This window comes from Struthio camelus, chromosome 1 (genome assembly GCF_040807025.1).
Source record: "Struthio camelus isolate bStrCam1 chromosome 1, bStrCam1.hap1, whole genome shotgun sequence".
In the NCBI taxonomy this organism is placed as follows: domain Eukaryota; kingdom Metazoa; phylum Chordata; class Aves; order Struthioniformes; family Struthionidae; genus Struthio; species Struthio camelus.
In genome coordinates, this window is record NC_090942.1 from 40,328,797 (window position 1) to 40,346,008 (window position 17,212).

Below are 17,212 nucleotides of genomic sequence, written 5' to 3' on the forward strand. Positions count from 1 at the left end.
TATCCACATTTTTTACTGGTAATGGGAGAAAGGAGTAATAAGAAGCTTATGAAAAAATAAAATATTCTTGTGCAATGTAAAGAGTGAAAAACTAAGAGATTCTCTTCTTTGCTACCGTTTTGAAGTTTCACACATCTTTATTAATGAATGTCAACACACTAATTTTGATATATTACACTTTACCAAATGGTTACGCTGGAAACCGTGAGGTCCACCAAATAAAGCAGTTTGCTTTGCTATTCCAGTGGTTTATTTTGTAATGTTCTACCAGGTCCAGTTCAGTACGTTATCTAAAGTAACTCATTAACTTGTTTATAGATTATGAAAAGCTATCTGGCAAACTCCTTGTTCAAAATACAGATCTCCAGGTTTGCCAGGAATCTCTCTTTTCTGATATTTATTGAAATCAGGCCATACATAATTTCAGTATATATTTAGAATGTTTTCCAATTAACCAAACTATAATAATAAACATACAGATTTAGGGTTCTCTGGATTGGGAGGTGGGTTTGATCTCTTTCATGCAAAAACGTAACATGACACCACACCATCTGGAAATGCACGGTGGTATATTTCTTCACAATGTTTTCCCCTGTTCTATAAGCTAAAGCAGAATAAGTTCCTAAAATGGAATACAAATTCCTCTGTATGCATTGGTTGCTTTAAATTGTGCTTTAAATCTACTAATACCTAGGAGGTAGGAATTGCTAACGTGGAGGAAGTACTTCAGTAAATATATCAACCACTGAACTAGGATCTTTCCCTGCTTCTCTTTACCACTCCTGATGCATACTAGCTTCTTCAGGTTCAATGGACAAACATTACTGAACATACAATTATTCAGGTTATTATGATGTAAGAATGCTGAAATGCTCAGAGTGATAAGAATATTTTAATGAGTGCTAAATAAATAATACAATCATAAAAGTAGTTACATGAGTATAAAATATTACAGTGCGCTCACAAACTCATAGTACTGAAAAGAAGGAAAATATGATGTCCTATAGTCTATGAAGATTTTTCTGGAGTAAATAATAAGCTGAGACTGATGTAAATGTATTATTTAATGGATTTCATTGTTTAAAAAAAAATATTGAAAGCTTGTGATGCTACATGACACAAAGCTATTGTTTTGAGCCCAGTTCAAGGCACTTCAGATTTCCTCAAAATTCCTCCTTTCCATCTTCCTCCTTTACTTCCTTTAAAGCAAATATAGGTAAAGCAAATACAGATTCATTTTGCCTATGGATACTTATTCCAGATTTTGATCTTGTTGTTGTCCTTCTTCAAGTGAATCAACACATGCGAGTCCTCTTGCTAAATCACGCATGAAAATTCTTTTAATTATGTGTATAGTTTGAAATGGATAATTTCAGACTCATGAATTTTTCTCCTCACTGTATTTGTTTGCCTGTTAGCTTCGCTACATCTTGCCGCATATCTTGACCCTTGTCTTTGTCCTTCTCTTTCTCTTGACCCCAGCCCTCTTGGCTCCTGACTTGAAGTGCTTGATTAAGTTAGATTTTCCCTGAGCACCTTTCACTTGAACATTACCCTGTGAATAGCTATATGTTCATTACATCTAAGTAAATGGGGACCTCTTTACAACCCGTTGTTCACACTGCTTGTGAACTTCTACACTACAGGTAACCCTTCCTTAAAGAATCAGTAACCTAGATTCTTATTCTTTTCCTTTGCTTTAACATTGATGGTGTCTCCTGCCAAAACTTGAAGCACCATATATCAGCAATCCTCCCTCCAGCCAAAGAAGGCTAGACACAGCTTGCCATAGAGCCTGTCAACTTTGCTGCATGTGTCAGCCTGAGGGGGTAAAATGAAAGCAAAGAAACACGTTTGCTACCTCCAGGATCTGTAGCCTCTGGCCAGCTACTGGTACAGGAGCAGAGGAGGAGCAGTAGCACAGCTGGCCTGGCTCAAGTCCCATAATTTTACACTTTTAATAGCAAATATTTATCCGGCAAACTTGTTCCAGCTTATTTTACCAGTCATTTAGAAACTGTGGCGTTAAAACTACTTTCATTTTACTACCCATTTCAGTTCCTTTTTCAAGTTATGGAGCTGATCCAGCAGTCATTAAAGGGCAGTGTTTTGTTGCTGACCGGAACCTGTCTTTAAAGATATTCTGGCTTCATGCCTCAGTAATGGTTCTTGGGATTTGGGTAATCGTTGACTGTTGTAATCTTAAAATAGTCTGTCTATATGACAGGATTTCATTCTAAGTTTCAGAGAAGCCTGTGTAGTCCATCTTTCTAACTGAAAAAGGGGTCATAAAATGAACATGAAGTGTGGATAGACAGGTCCTACCGTCCACTTTTGTGTACAACGTGATCTATCACTTGGGTCGAATTGTTGTCAAAAGTGACTGCTGTCTTTGAGAGCTTCATTTTTTAGACACCCAAGGCCAAACACATAGTACAGAGCGCTCAGCTTGCTTTCCATAACCAAGGGCTACCTGCCTCCATGGGAATAGTGGGTGATGTTGAAATTCCAAAGTGGCTCAAATCGGGACACTTTTGAAGTCCGCATCCTTAGCCTTTCTGTCATATCTCCTTCTCTAAAATGAGAATAATATGACATTCCTAATCATAGTTTGGTATCTGCTGATCATGAGCTTATTTGGATTATAAAAGCTTAAGACAAACAAAAAGGCAGAATTCAGGTTCAGAAACAGAAGAAAGTATCTCAAATGTGTGTGGCTGCCGCAAGCGTGGCAGTGGCTAATTTCATTTCTTACATTAGAAGAGAGAGGCAAGTAACAGAACATATGTTATTTTGATCTAATTTTAATCTAATGTTTGCCTAGAGAGTACAACGAAACCACAGCTGCTCATACTTTAGGGAAGAAACATACACCCAAATTTTAACTATAAACAAGTGATCCCAGTTTCTACTGGGATTCTTCTATTATTTTGTGATATTCATGCAGGTCATTACTTGACATAGGAGTAGTCATATAATGTCATAGTAAGGTAGTAATAATCTCCTTTTTGTTTTTAAAAGTATGTAAGATTTACACACTTCGGTAGCAAAATTGTGCAGTGCTGGCGTAAATAATGTGTTATGACAACCCCTTAGGGAGTAACTCCTGTTGGCAGTGTAGTCCCTGAATAGTCTGAGGCATTGATAACTGCACTGTAACAATGGAAACCTGAACCTTGCCTCGGGTATCTCACGGCTCGGGTTGGTGGGCTCAGCTGTGTTGGCAAGGTAATGCAGTTGAACTTCACGGGGGAAGGAGAAGTGGCTAATAGTCACTGTAGAGGGCCATCTGCTAGATGACTAAAAATCTTTATGCTATATTAAAAGGTTCTGTAAAAGACATGCTAAACTTCCTGTTTCATGAAACTTTTGTCATTTCTGTTATTTCTCATTCTGCTGTGCATGGTCTATGTAACTACAATGCTCTATTACGCTGTTGGTGTTACACACATACATTAATAGCAAGTTACACTTCTGAGATTCTGACTTTAACTGACAGCATAAACATTTAGAAGGCAAAGCTTATTAAGGGAGTGGAAATTAGCCAAGCTGTATGAAGGAGAGTGCCCTTTACCTCTCTAGAATGTAAATGTGAACAGCTCTCCCTCCTCCCAGGAAGTCCTGGTGATGTCCTTCAGGACATGATAAGACAGGAGTGTATTTCAATGCCCTGTAGGACAAAGAGTGAGAACGCTCAAAACCAATTCAGATTTTGTATGCCTAGGTCACCACAGCGGCAATTTTTTTTCATCTGGCAACACTAACAAAGGAACCTCTAAAAATTGTACTGGCTCTCTTAGGAACGATCTTTAAAGTTGCTACTGTGTCTGTCATCTGTGTTAGTATCTGAATCTTATGTGTTCTCTATAAAAATGGTGATAGTGCAACTGAGGTAATTTTTTGAATAAAACAAGTAAAATTGCTGTCTTTTATAGTACAAATATGGAAATAGACAGTATTAGTAGCTTGAAATACACAGAACCAGTAGTTGTAATGGTATTTAAGAGTACGATTTCCTAGACAAGGAAGGGGACAGTAGGATCAATGGAGAAACAACTTAGGCACCCAGCTGCAGAAAAAGCTATTAACAACATTTGTGTAGGTCATATATTCCCTGGCTCATTAACATGAACTGATTCCCTGTAGGTACCAGGGGTACCTGGCTCCAGACAGATAGCTCTTTCTCCCTTACCAGTGGGATCTGAAGAAGGAGTTGCATTTTCTTCTGTAGTATGCGTCTGGCCTTTGCCTGTTTCTTGGTTCACCACAGCAGTTTGTGGTGACGGTTTCCTGCGATAGAGATGCACTGGATTATTTTCATGGAACGGTAGCAGTTCTCAGATCCTCAGTCCTATCTACTCTACTTTATCTGTTGTTTTATCCATTAAGTCTCTCGGGACTGCAGTGCAAATGTCCTTGTTATTCTTGTTTTCACTTTTTATTAAATGAAATATCAGCAGATGGCAGCCCAACCTTCACTGGTACTGCTTGATAATTTAACTGTGCCAAACACAGAACAGAGTTTGATTCTTCAGCCTTTTTTCAGTGGCTGCTTCTTCTTCCTGACTTCTACCAGCCTGTAGTTTTAAGAATAATGCTCCAGCAGTTACACATCCAAGCGTTTATCTACAAACTACAGAAAATAGTAGATATTACTGTGCCAGCTAACTTACGTCCAGCAAAACGAGATTTGATGCGCACAATTACTTGATTAGCTCCAGTATCTTCTGATAAGCTTATTTCAAGGCCCTGATTATAATAGCTTAGTTCCCAAAACTAAGTTCCCAAACTGTGTTCATGCATTTCCCCCCAGTACGCACACTTTGCAGCCCAGTTTAGGATGTGCTGTCACTAGCAATGGTAATGGCCACATCACTGCTGCTGACAGTGTTCCCTGTCACCAGTGTCCCTGCCAGTGACCATACCCTGGTTTAAAAGAAGTTTATGAAAGCCAGATTGACAACTTTTTTCCTCTCAAGCAGTGCCAGTAGATATAGTAATCATGACATCTAAATGAACTGTACTCTAGATGCCTTCAGTAGATAGCCCAGCCTCAACTCTGCAAGTAGCCAGGATCTCATAGCTGTGGACTTTGGCCAGTCTAAATAGCTTTTTGTTCTCCTGGCTTTTGTCTGCACTAGGTATGCACAGCAGGTGGTATAAATACGTCTGCCAGCTGTATTTAGTTTTTGCAAGGAATCTGCTTTACTCTATGTCTGATTCTGATGGGCTGTACACAAGGACAAGAACTCTGAACATTATAGCTAAGCTTTTGCTTACTGCAGCTCAGCTTTCAAACTCATATTACAAGCAGAAACAATTATTTCCATCACAGATTCTACCAAATTCTTTATTTTTCTAGCAGTAACCTGCAGAAAAATGTGCAAAAGGCACCGTTCCAGGCTAGCCGGACACTCTATCAGAGTTATTCTGGGGAGAAAAGCGGGCTCACTTTCCCTCGGTTGGGATTACGTTAGGCAATAGTTATGCAGCACAAGAACGTTTTAGGGCATTTGGTACTGCACCAAAACACTGCAGCCTTCGTGCAAAGTGCTGCAGGCACGTGATTTGAATGTGCTAAAAAAATTCTGATTGGGGTAGCTTTCCTGCTTTATGTTGGTTTGAGTATATTCCATCCATGCCATTCCGTTTTTATGCCAGACTAGATAGTGCCAGTTCTGCCAGCTAGCATAAATACCATATTGTGTACTCTGGATAACTCACCAGAAGTCCAGTCATGTGCTCGTGCCCAATCCAATTGGACTGCTAGGTGATCCAATACCACACGAATCAAATCGTAATGGTCTTGTCAGTATGTCCTTACTAAAACTGAGATTTTTTAATTGTCTCAGCCTCTCTTTTGTCTGGCATACATACACAAAGAAATCTAATATTTACCAGCGCAGCTGTTTCCTACCTCCTTCCCTGTCTGTATCCATCCCCCCGCCCCCCACGGGACACCATTCTAATAGTTTTGTGTAAACAGCAGTTGGCAAAAATCCTGAAGTCCCTTCTAAGGCAAATATGACATCACTGTGACACATGTAGCTCAAATTTCTGAGAAAAATTGTTTCCTCAGAACAATGCCCACCAGAGAAATTGAACAAATTGAGGGAGTGCATGGAGGGCCTTATCTGTCTCTGACGGAAGATAACATTAGTTTTTCAGTGGGCTTCAGGAGAAGCATGAAGTTATACTGACAGCCTTACCCCACCCCTCGCAGCCTTGGAAAGAGGCCAGGTGGTCACTGTTGCTCTACTTGGACCTGTTAAGTTGAATTCAGTGAATGTAAGACTTATGCAGTTGATCGTGACTCCCTTCTTTCCCAGTTAAAAGAAACCTACCTGTAGAGCTGTGGCCTCTCTCCTGCCGTGGTCTTGTATACCACAGCGGTCATACAACATAGGAAGCATCTCATATGAGGGGCCATGCATGACAGAGAAGTCTTGTTGCTGCAGTGCAGCTGGGCTCATGGCATTAATAGCATCTTGTTATGACAAGATCTGACTCAACAGATGCGTATGTCAAGTCTGTCTCAAATGTCTGGAAAGAAATGACCTGAGACTGCACTAACACCAGACAAGAACAAAGGAGCCAATGCCTGTGGGTTCATGGCCAATTTGTTCTCATATCCTTCAGAAGCAGTGGCTAGACTAAGACAGCTGGTATTGGTGTGGCATTGCACCCTGTCCTACCAGCACCCCGTTTCCTTCCAGGCCAGCCAACACAGGACAGGGCAATTGTCATTATAGGAAGAAGAAGGTCCCACTGCTGGCTGCCTTGTCCAGCAGTCTGTGCTGGGCAAAGTTTTCTCTGAGAGCAGCTGCTCTTAGAGGAGGCCTGATGTGAACAGGGCTTTCCATAGCACATGAGGCCTCTGCTAGCGCTGGATGGTTTTCCTAAAGAAAGGGCAAGATGCTATTTCCTGAGGTTAGTAGTACTCTTCAGGTGGTTTTAGTTTGCGGTGAAATGTGTCAGGGGCCGGCAGCCAGTAGTGGTGGGGGCTCCCAGTGCTCGCAGGGCAGGATCTCACAGCCAGGGCCCGTCCCACCACCCCACGAGGGAGCAGGGCAGGCTCCCTCCTAGTCCATAGCATCAAGTCAGGTCTGAGGTCAAGCCAGGAATGTTAGTTAGCAAGTTGGGGTCCGGATCAGGCCTGGTGAGGGTAACCGGGGTCAGATACAGCCCAACGATGGCTAGGCCGGGCTGTGGCACTGGGCTGAGGCCAGGCTGTGCAGCTGGCCCATGAGTCAGGTCCAGGCTCACCAGGTCTGTGGCCGGGCGCAGGTGCAACACCACCAGGGCTGTAGCTCAGGCAGGGCCCAAGCACGAGAGCCTCAGCTGAAAGCAGCTGCCTGCGGCCTCTGCACAGCACTGCCGGGGGACTCTCCCCAAAGGGAAAGGGGTCACCTGGGGCTGCATCAGCTCTGCGCTGGCCCTGAGCCCAGGCAGCCAGACCTCCTGGAGCAGGGATGCTCATAGGGCCTTGCCATGTTTACAGCTAATCTACACAAGCACGGTGCTTTCTAGTGTTTCCTTTGTATCTGCAGCAAAATCTAAAGTTCTCATTTACTGTTAGGAATGAAAATGCCGCCCAACCAGCAATCTGGTCCTTATCACAGCTGCTTAGTCTCTCAGTGCCCAAAAGTCAAGTTTTAATTAATTTAATTTTGGATGCCTTTTCAATTTCAGATAAACTAGAGTCTTCAGCACTTCACAGCTTTGAGAAAATATATGTAATTAAATATGATACACTGGATTCATTTCAAAATACCTGACTTGCAGTGGTACATTTTCAAAGCTAATCTCATTAGTGCGTTTTTTTTTCCCATGACAATACATGGAACCAAATCCTGCAACTTCCTTCCCATAACTGGAAGCTGAAATCAATGGAGAGCTCTCACAGGTACAGTCTGCAGAAATTCTCTCTTCTTTCCACAGACCAGATCAGCTGCTTTGTATGCCAGATCTAGCCATAAGAGCAATAGTTGATCATCTTTGCTAAGAGATCTAAAAAGGATTTTATATTATAACCTTTTGTCTTCTAGTCACTGGCTTGAACTTGGCCCATGAGAGCAGAGGCTTGGTGTCATTCACAGGAGCAATCTGCAGCAGCGAGAATTTTGGCAACACTTTTCCTGAAATAAATAGGAGTATCTCTGGCAAAATTTGGACAAATGTTATGATTTTTTAAATGTGAAATCTGGAATGTGAGCACAAGGTTTTGTGAACAAAACAAAGATCTCCCCACCTGCAAATGAGCTCCCCAGTCAGTGAGCTTTCAAAATCCAGCCCCCCTGAATACAGTATCCAGTGAAGAGAGAAAGTTATAACTACTTTATCCAGAAAAAGCACCATCCACTCCCACTGAAATAAAGAACAACATTCTTGCTGACCTCTGGAGGAAGAACAGCCCTAACATAAAGAGATATTCCAAAGAAAAATATGCTGAAAGCATCAATGTAAGGAGCAGTAGCACAGTGAATTAAAACAAACAGTGGCATTTTTAAGACTGTTTTTAAAGGCTGGTTCAGGCAGATGTTCCAGCACTCCTGGCAGTCGAGCCAAGTGGAAATGCTCACAACAGAACAAAGCAGTTTTTCATCTCAACAGGGATGTGGAAGTTGCTGGAAAGAAGCCATGTGAACAGTAGGTAATTTTTTAAATATCCATTTAAAAAAACAAATGCATAGGAAAACCTCATTCCATTGGTAGTCTTATGCTGGAAGTTTCTACTTGACTTTGGTTTTGCACATCCAAAAAAATAGGGTCAACATTTTCAGGATGTTCTCTTCACCCTCAGTTTTTTCATGTGTGAATATCTCCCGACCTGCACATTTTCCAGTGTAGCAGCATGGTAGAGACAGGCTAATAGTGACTAATTAACACCCATTTGTAAAACTTTCAGGGTTAGGGCCACCAAGCCAAGCTGAAAACCATTTCCTGCCTCATATTTGGAGAAAAGTGTCCAGGGCAAACCATTGCTGAACAGCAGTAAAATCCTCAGCTGTGGACAAATCCACATTTATCCTCCAGTGTAGCATTAACCTCCCAAGAAGTATTTTGTCTGGTAGGTACAATACTATGTGGAAATGACTGGAAGTTAAATATTTCACATGCAATTACCTGATTTAAACAAAAAACCAAAATTTTCCAATAAAAAAGCTTGAGGTTTTCCCAAAACTTTAATCTTTGTTGGAGAAAAAAAATAAACAGACAGGAGAGTCTCAGCCTGGTCTGATCTTAGCAGAAATTAGGCTCGGTAGAGATAATATCAGGGAACAGTTTGAGAATCATTTGACATGATAATTGAACAGTAACAACAGGATCTAAGAAGGCAATCCAGCTTGATTCCATTATCACAGCTGGTGTATTGGTCTAGCTTGAGGAAATGGGTATTTTTGATTTCCTCTCCACTTTGGGTCTCTCCTTCAAGCATGGGTCACACTGAGAGCCTCTTGTTGCCTTGTTAGGTTTAGCAAAATTATTTGAGGGTTAATGTTTGGGGTTTTTTTCCCACTCACAGCGTTCTTTCCCTCCTAAAAACCTCCTAAAAGTTCATCAGCATGGTATTAAGATAGCTTAAAGAAGGCACACATTTCTCAGTCCTTCTGTCTATACATTATTTAATTCTCAACAAATGGTGCTTTTTTAACCCATTTTTTACATTGATTGAGAGCTCATCTCTCAGACATGCTTCTTGTTGTGTTTTGAATTGGATTATTTAAGAAACAGTGATAAAATACCGAAAAACTTCTGTTTGCATGGTGTCACTTCCACTAGACTCAGAAGTTGTATTTGCTTCCTGGTCACTTTGGCTAATCGCAATGGCAGAAAGACTTCCTGGAAGAAGGACACATGACAGAAAAGGTGCGCAGAGCCCATACATCATCATGCAGGAACAAATATTGAGGTGTTGGGATAAAGACCTTTTATCAGCAGCTTCTGACAGAAGAACTCATAGGGGATCCCAGTGTTAATTTAAAGCTCTTCTCCCAACAATTTCCGAGAGTCGCAGAAGCACCATGTTTTTCTGTTCCCCTGGGGAGTGACTTCTAAAGCAGGCCAGGGTTTCAGATTGCTTCTTATCTCCTCACCGGGGCAAATCACATCTGTATTGTTAGAATGTGAGCAATGCAGATTTTACGGCACCTCAGTTTCTCTGAGGAGTCGAGTGCTGACTTTCTTTTCAATGTTGGCCTGAATCCATTAAGCTGTACATGAATATACAATACCAGAAATTTTCCACTGCAATCTATTCATTAATACTGCAGTCTGTTCAGTGACTTGTTCAGCGCAGAAAGGTTGAAGTCAACAATTTATTCTGCTGTGTTTTGATCAATAAATATATTGGTCCAGTTTCATTCTGGTGTAATTGCAATGCTGCAGTGTGGATAGATGTTTTTTTCTTTCTCTATCCCTGAATTAAATTGTACAACTAAAGTGATAGTGAGTCTTCAAAAATACTTTGCTTAAGCTAGGCTGGAAGTGTCATAGAACAAAGGCAAATGGAGGAATTTTAATTTAAAATTTATTGAAGGTTTGCTGACAACTGGTTGTTAAGCAGGTCTGTTTAGAGTTCAGTTTCAACAGTAATCATGAATCATATCGAAACACAACGTCAGTGAAATAAAGCTATTTAGAAACATTTATTTTCTAAGATGTTCCTTTCAGGGTTTCAAAACAATGTATGGACTGCTGAAAACTGTATTGTGACTCGGGCAAGTGAAGAAAGCTGGAGAAGTGGCAATGAGTGAGTGCGGCATGAGTTAAGCGCTTCTCTATTTTTCTGGTTTTTTACTGCATTGCCGCTGGCTGCAAGAGCCTGGCAGAGGCCAGCTGTAGTGAGCAGGCAAATTTTCAGATGTTAACGCTTGCCTTTGGTTTTCTCTTTCACTAAGGGCTATGGTGCAACTTGGAGGTGAAAGGCAAAACTTCCCTCAACACACAGGGTATGGATTAATATAACCTGGGACGTTGTGCTTTAGCGTTTGAAAGTACACTTCTTTTTAGGAAGGGATTTATAGTCCACCATCTGTATTATTATTAGGACATGGCATAATGGCGCTATCGCCGCTAGGTGGCACGAACCTGATACAGCCGAAACCACTTTGCGTCTCATTGCTGAAGCATTTAGTGCTCAGCTGAACCCCTGACACGCCGTAAGTGAAAAGAATATCATCACCACAAAAGTTATCCACACAGGACGCGTCTAGAAAGCCCACTTTATTTTCATGTACAAAACCACTCCTCTAGATAAGAGGGGAAGGAGGAAAGTATTTGGAATAGAACCGTTGTGTTGCCTCCTCTCCCCAAACAGAACAAAAAGCCATTGCTGGTAATAAGTTTTTTCTGTATTTCTGCAGCCAAGTCTTTAAAATGTACAGTTTTTTTCCTGCCTGGTGTTACAGTAATGTGGACGGCTAGGGCTGCACCATAAAAATTAGGCTACCGTTGCTCTCTTCTGTCCCCTCCGGCCATGCCCCCAGGCCTCCTTTGCTACAACCTTGCTTTTCGGCCGCAAGGTTGCAGGTTTAGGTCTCATGCCCCCACTTTGCCTCCAAGGCAGGGCTGACGCCGCGTTGCGGTGCTGGAGAGAGCCGCTCTCACAGGGCAAGCGTCCGTCCTCTGGGCTAGGTGTCAGTCTGGCAATCTTCGATGGCTGGTCAAACAGGTATTAGAGATCCCAAGACACTTTCTATTTAGAGCAAGCGATCCTCAGGATTTCTTTAGGGATACGCATTGTAATATCTTATGCAGCTGATTTTTTATTCAGATTTGCTGATATCTAATCCGTTACTTCAAAAGGCATTTTAGATAATTGCGGTGATCAATCTCTTTTAAAATACAGGAAAGCTGGCCTAGCTGTTTACAGCACAGGAGACTGAGAGTCACAGAAATATGTTCTGCTTAAGCTTAACAGCTGCTGGCTAAGTTTTTGTAACAAAATTTTATTTCCACAACATAGATGTGGAAAGCACTTTAAAGACAAAGAAAATGGCAGATCCTTGTTTTAAAATAACCGTGCTTTAAATGTAGTATCATACATGCAGAAGGCACTTGAAAGAGAGAAAATGGAAGGTCCTTGTACTAGAGCACCTACACTTTATATGAGATTAAGCGCAGGATAAGATGACAATAAACAAAGGGCTAGATGAAAGGCTGGCAATGGTGAGCAGTCAGACTTAATAATATGACCGTGTCTTATTTCCTCTTTAGTTTTTTTTTTTTAATACAGTAAATTTATTGTAATAGGATTTCTGGACGGCATCCACTTTGAAAGCCTGTGTAGAGGTTAGCAATAGCAGATTGGCTGGAAAAAAAAATTGAGTCATGTCAAAGGATTTAAGGGAGTCTGAGGTTGCAGGGAGCAAAAGATCAGAGAGGAGTTCTTTAAAAACACTTTTAACAATGACCATTCTTTATACAGACAGCATATTTTAATATATGACTCTTATGTAAGTTCCTGCGTCATTTATGTCAAATGTGAACTTGGTCTGATTTCCTGGAAGTGTGAAGCTACATTCAGATGCTGCAGTGACGAACGTTATATACACGAAGCTAGTCAGAAATTGCATGCAGGGGTAAGAAAGATTTTCCTCCCAGGAAACTTGATTTTTTTTTTGACAGAAATCTGAAAATGTTCTCAATTTTGACCAATAAGTTAAAAAAGGGGAAATGTTCTTTTTGACATATCATAGAGGAAAGCAAACTCTTTCGGAGAAAATCTTCCTATAGCCAAAAACTGATTTTTCATCAGCATAAATTTCAGTCAACAATTCTCAAATGTTTCTAAAATATGTATGAGAATTGTCATACTGTATGTCCTTTACCTTAGAAGGACTGTAATTTACTTGTATGTGTCAATGATATGTAATTTAAGCAAAGATTTGCTGTGACCAGCCTTTGAAAACACATGATAATAGCCAGAGAGGCCTTGAAGTTTGCAAGGGAGGGGGAAAGCCTGCCTGAGGGCCTTTGCTCTGAGCAGGTTTTTCTGCACAGACGGAGCCACTTCACCATCCATTTCCCCCATTCGGTGGCTGCACGGGCTGGGTTTGTAAGACGTGCGCCTGCAGCTCCGACTCGACTCAATGTCCAGCAAAGGAAACAGCCTCTCCAGAGCTGCTAACGGCAGCTTGTCCCGTCCCGCACGACCCGATGGCAGCCAGCACTTGGGCTCACCGCACTTCCCTTTTCGCCGTGCAAGGCACCGGCTCCCCACGTCCCCCACGGCAGGCGCGAATGTGCAGTTACAGGTTGGAGGGGACCAGCCCAGGGAGCAAACTTTGAAACACAACCTACAAACCTACTGGAACTGAGTGAATTTGCCGGGTCCAAAAATTCCGCGTACCAGCTCACATGAGGGATGTCTAATCAAAACTCCTCGAACTCCAAACATGCAGTACTCATGCTCTCCCTTTCTGGAGGGAGGCTGGGATCTGTGCTATTTCACACGCTATTGGTGTGAGCTATTTCAGAGCATTGGCAGAAATTCAGGGAGAGGCACTCACCAGTGGAGCCAGGGTCCAGTCCTAGGCTTCCTCGTAAACACCTGCTTTGCCCCGTCCAGTTCCAACCCTTTGCTTGCTTCCACCCAACCGGCAAAAAGACACAGCATTTCTTTTCCGCGTAGCCTTCTGGAGCAAAACAGTGCATTTGCTATTTGATGGGCCTGTTACATTTGGATCTATGTTATAATCATAGGAACTAATTTTGATCAAATCTGTCCTGGGAGAATCTCCTTGCTTGTTAGACCTTACTTGACTCTCATTTCTGTTCCTTCTAAAAATACATACAGATCAGCAACTGAAAAGCTGTTGTCCTAGTAGCAGGAGTTGTATAATTAGTATTTTTTTTCCTTAAGGAAAGTATTTTCTTACCTCAAAACATTTCATGATAGTGCTGTCTGAGGTGCTACAAGCAACATCGATACTTATTGTTTCCATTAACTGCCAAGGTGCCGGATCAATATTCAAACGCAGTCATTTGTTCCGTGTGATACCGCCAAGCATCTAAAAACTCTCTCTGAAAACTGGGTAGTTAATGTGAACCAGGCATTTTTAAATAGATCAGCCAGCCCACCCATGACTGTAAGCCTGAACATAAGGGAGCATGCTTTACAAGGTCAGTTCCAATTAAAGCTCCTCTCCCAACCCAAATATCTGTAATCTCTGAAGACTGCTTGTATGCATCGTTTCACTTACGTAAGTCTGTTTTGTGATTACTTCCAATTACTTCCCTGCCCATGTCGCTTTCTCATCCACCACGGCTACAAATGCACACGTAAAGCTGCAGCTGGCCCTAGCTTACTACAGCTGACTTTCCCCAGAGGCTTTTTTGTAGGGCAGCGCTCTCTCAAGGATTTAATGCTTTGGAACAGCCAAGTGAGCGGGGGAAGGAGAGACAACTACTCAAACGATGATACTTAGCGTATCGCGTTCCTGCTATTTTCGCTGCTAGTTCTGCTTTTTACTCTAAGGTTTATACACAAGCATAAAGTTGAAAAGACACGGAAAGGAACATAGGGAGGTTTTTTGATAGCAGAAACAGAATGAAATTCCAGTTTTCAGATTAAACGTGGATGAGAGGCAAAACTCCTGATCTCAACTGGAGGCAGGTTCGAATGTCAAGGGCAGATTTGGATCTCGTTTGTCTGTGTGCAAGCCTGCAGTAGCTCTACACTTTGTCCAAATGTACTGTCAGAGACCTCACTGAGAATACAGTTTGAATCAAAGTGTGTGTATTTGATCTTCAGTGTTTGGATTAGAGTTGCGAAAGAGACCCACATAGTGAACTCTGGTGCAATCCAGGACCAGGAAGTGAAATTTGTTCTAACCCGTTTTAATTAAAAAATATATTTTAGAACGCTAAAACAGAATGAAAAGGTATTTGTCTACAAACCTTACCAAAACGTCCTGATTTTTTATTGCTTTTCAATAGACTTAAGAAACGATGGGCTTCTTAACTCTTTTTATGCAAGGAAAGGGGAGTGATTCTGTCTGATTCAACGGTGCCCGTTTGCTTTCCTGCTTTGCATCACCCTGGTGGCACAAAGGGAGGTGGAAAGGCGGCCGGTCCCCTGAGCCCGCAGCCCTCCCTCTGCGGCGGCTCCCGGCGGCGGCTGCGCACCTCTCGGCGGCGCGCGGGAAGCGGAAAGGCAGGCAGGGAGGTGGCCCGGCACGTTGTGCTCCCATCCCAGCTGCCGGCCGGTCCGGCAAGACACTCGCTCCTTGCAAGGCTACAGAGCAGCCTTCAGGCTTTTCCCATAGAGCTCTTCCCAGCTGGGGCGCGCCAGAAAAGCAGGCCCGGCGGAGTTACCCCAGTGTGCGTGAGAGCAAGTGAGGGCCCTGGCTCTTTAGTTTCATTGTTTCGGTTTGGTGATGCAATATGACTAATTTGCTGGGAATAATAGAACTGCAGTCAAATATGTCCCTCTCGGAAAGTACTTCCCCACAGTCTAATTAAGAATAACCTTTTTAAAAAACCAATGCATTTGCATCAGTTCCTGAAAGCAGAATGGCTCTTTAAAAGTCACGTATACTCATGTGTTATACCACCCCTTTCAACTAAGCCGTCTTGCTGATGTATTATACAAATGTATTAGATGGCACCATGCTTTGTTTGGATGGTGCTTTTGGACAGGCAGTTTCTCTATCCTCACAAGAAAAAACTTCTGAAAACATATTTTTTAAGGGAAATTACCTTCTTTCTACCATACATTCACTCCAGTACCAACACGTGGTATTTGCTGGCTAGGGACTCTCAGCACACAGCATGTTTGTAGCACCAAGACCTTTCATCTGAATTAAAGAAAGCAGATGTTTAATTGAAAGGAGAACCCACACGTGTACAGAACATTTCTAACCGAAGTCCATAAACACAACTAATGCTAAAGGAATTTGAATTGCCTTTGAATTGATTGTTCCAATCAGATTTCTTTTTAACTGGGTTCAGATGTAAATAGTTTTTACAAAGCAAGTAATATTGTATAGAAGCAATTGATTTTTATGTACTGCCAGTTGGGATCAATGGTGAATTTGGACATTCTGCTTATCACTGAAGATTATGTCTTAAGTATATACATTTCTAGTGTATTTTTCTTTCTTTGAAGTAGGAAGGTAAGACTATCTGGATGAGCAGACCTGACCCAAAACATAAGGCCATGAAGGCCTTACATACCAGTGTCGCCTTACATACCAGTGTCCTACAGGATCAGTCTCAATAATCTCAGCAGTTCCGGCAAATCTAGCCCCAAGTTTTAATTCTGGGTTTCCTAGGAAAGATAGCGACTGGACGAACATGAATAAAAACAGGATAAGTCGGCTAATGTTCTGATACAATGTCAGCTTCAAGATAAAAGGAATTCTTTTGAACATGGAAATGTTTTGGGAATGCCTGAGGAATTTTCCACTGCCCTCATACCACTTAATCTGTAATCTCTGTCTCACTGCTTCCCGCCATATTTCAATTTGAAAGATTTATAAAGTCAGACTAAAAGACAAAAAGTACTAGGAAAGATGCTATATTGAATTGATGTATTTATTACATATACCGACACAATGAGTTTAGGGTTTGAGAAAAAGAACCAGCGTATACGTTTGAACAAACCAATACAGTGCAAGTTTATCAGCAAAGTTTACTGCATTTAGCATACATATATACTTCTTACAGAAAATCTCCCAAGACTGATCTATGGCAGAATTTGCTAACATAAGTGGATTAGCAAGCAAACTGTACTTGAAATGTAATTCCCAATAATTACACTTGATTGGACACTATGTCTGTGCTTACTTTCTGCAGGAGTTGCCCGTGTTTTGAGAAGTCAGGAATTATACCAGTCTGACTAAGCTAGACCGTGTGAGCAGATGTTGTATCGATTTCTAGACACACATCGCTGTAGAATCCAAGTCACCTTAGGCAGCATATTTCAGACTTACATATAAAGAATATTGATTTTTGGACTCCTATTTCTAAACACAGCAAATGCAACATCTGCGTCTTTCTTCTCCCTGAATTTGCACCTGGTATTTTCATTCCGTTCTGTGAAGACTGATTGTAAAACACTTTCTTAGGTCATTCCCTCTGCATTCGGCCTGCATGTTTCTAATACCTCATCTCAGTGAAGTCAACAGCAGCCATCCTCATTTGGACAAGATCAAACCTTGAAGATATAAATTAAGTCAACATGAAGAAAAGAGATCTGCACAAC

The 17,212-nt window shown here is 41.7% G+C and overlaps 1 long non-coding RNA gene across 1 annotated transcript; it reads right to left on the minus strand.

The window, feature by feature from the left end:
• Positions 1 to 11,170: 11,170 nt before the first annotated feature.
• Positions 11,171 to 14,105, minus strand: LOC138065766 (uncharacterized). Its single transcript, XR_011138839.1, has 3 exons — positions 13,884 to 14,105; positions 13,515 to 13,640; positions 11,171 to 12,313 (listed from the first exon to the last, which is right to left on the minus strand). It is a non-coding gene; the product is annotated as an uncharacterized lncRNA (long non-coding RNA).
• Positions 14,106 to 17,212: the final 3,107 nt, after the last annotated feature.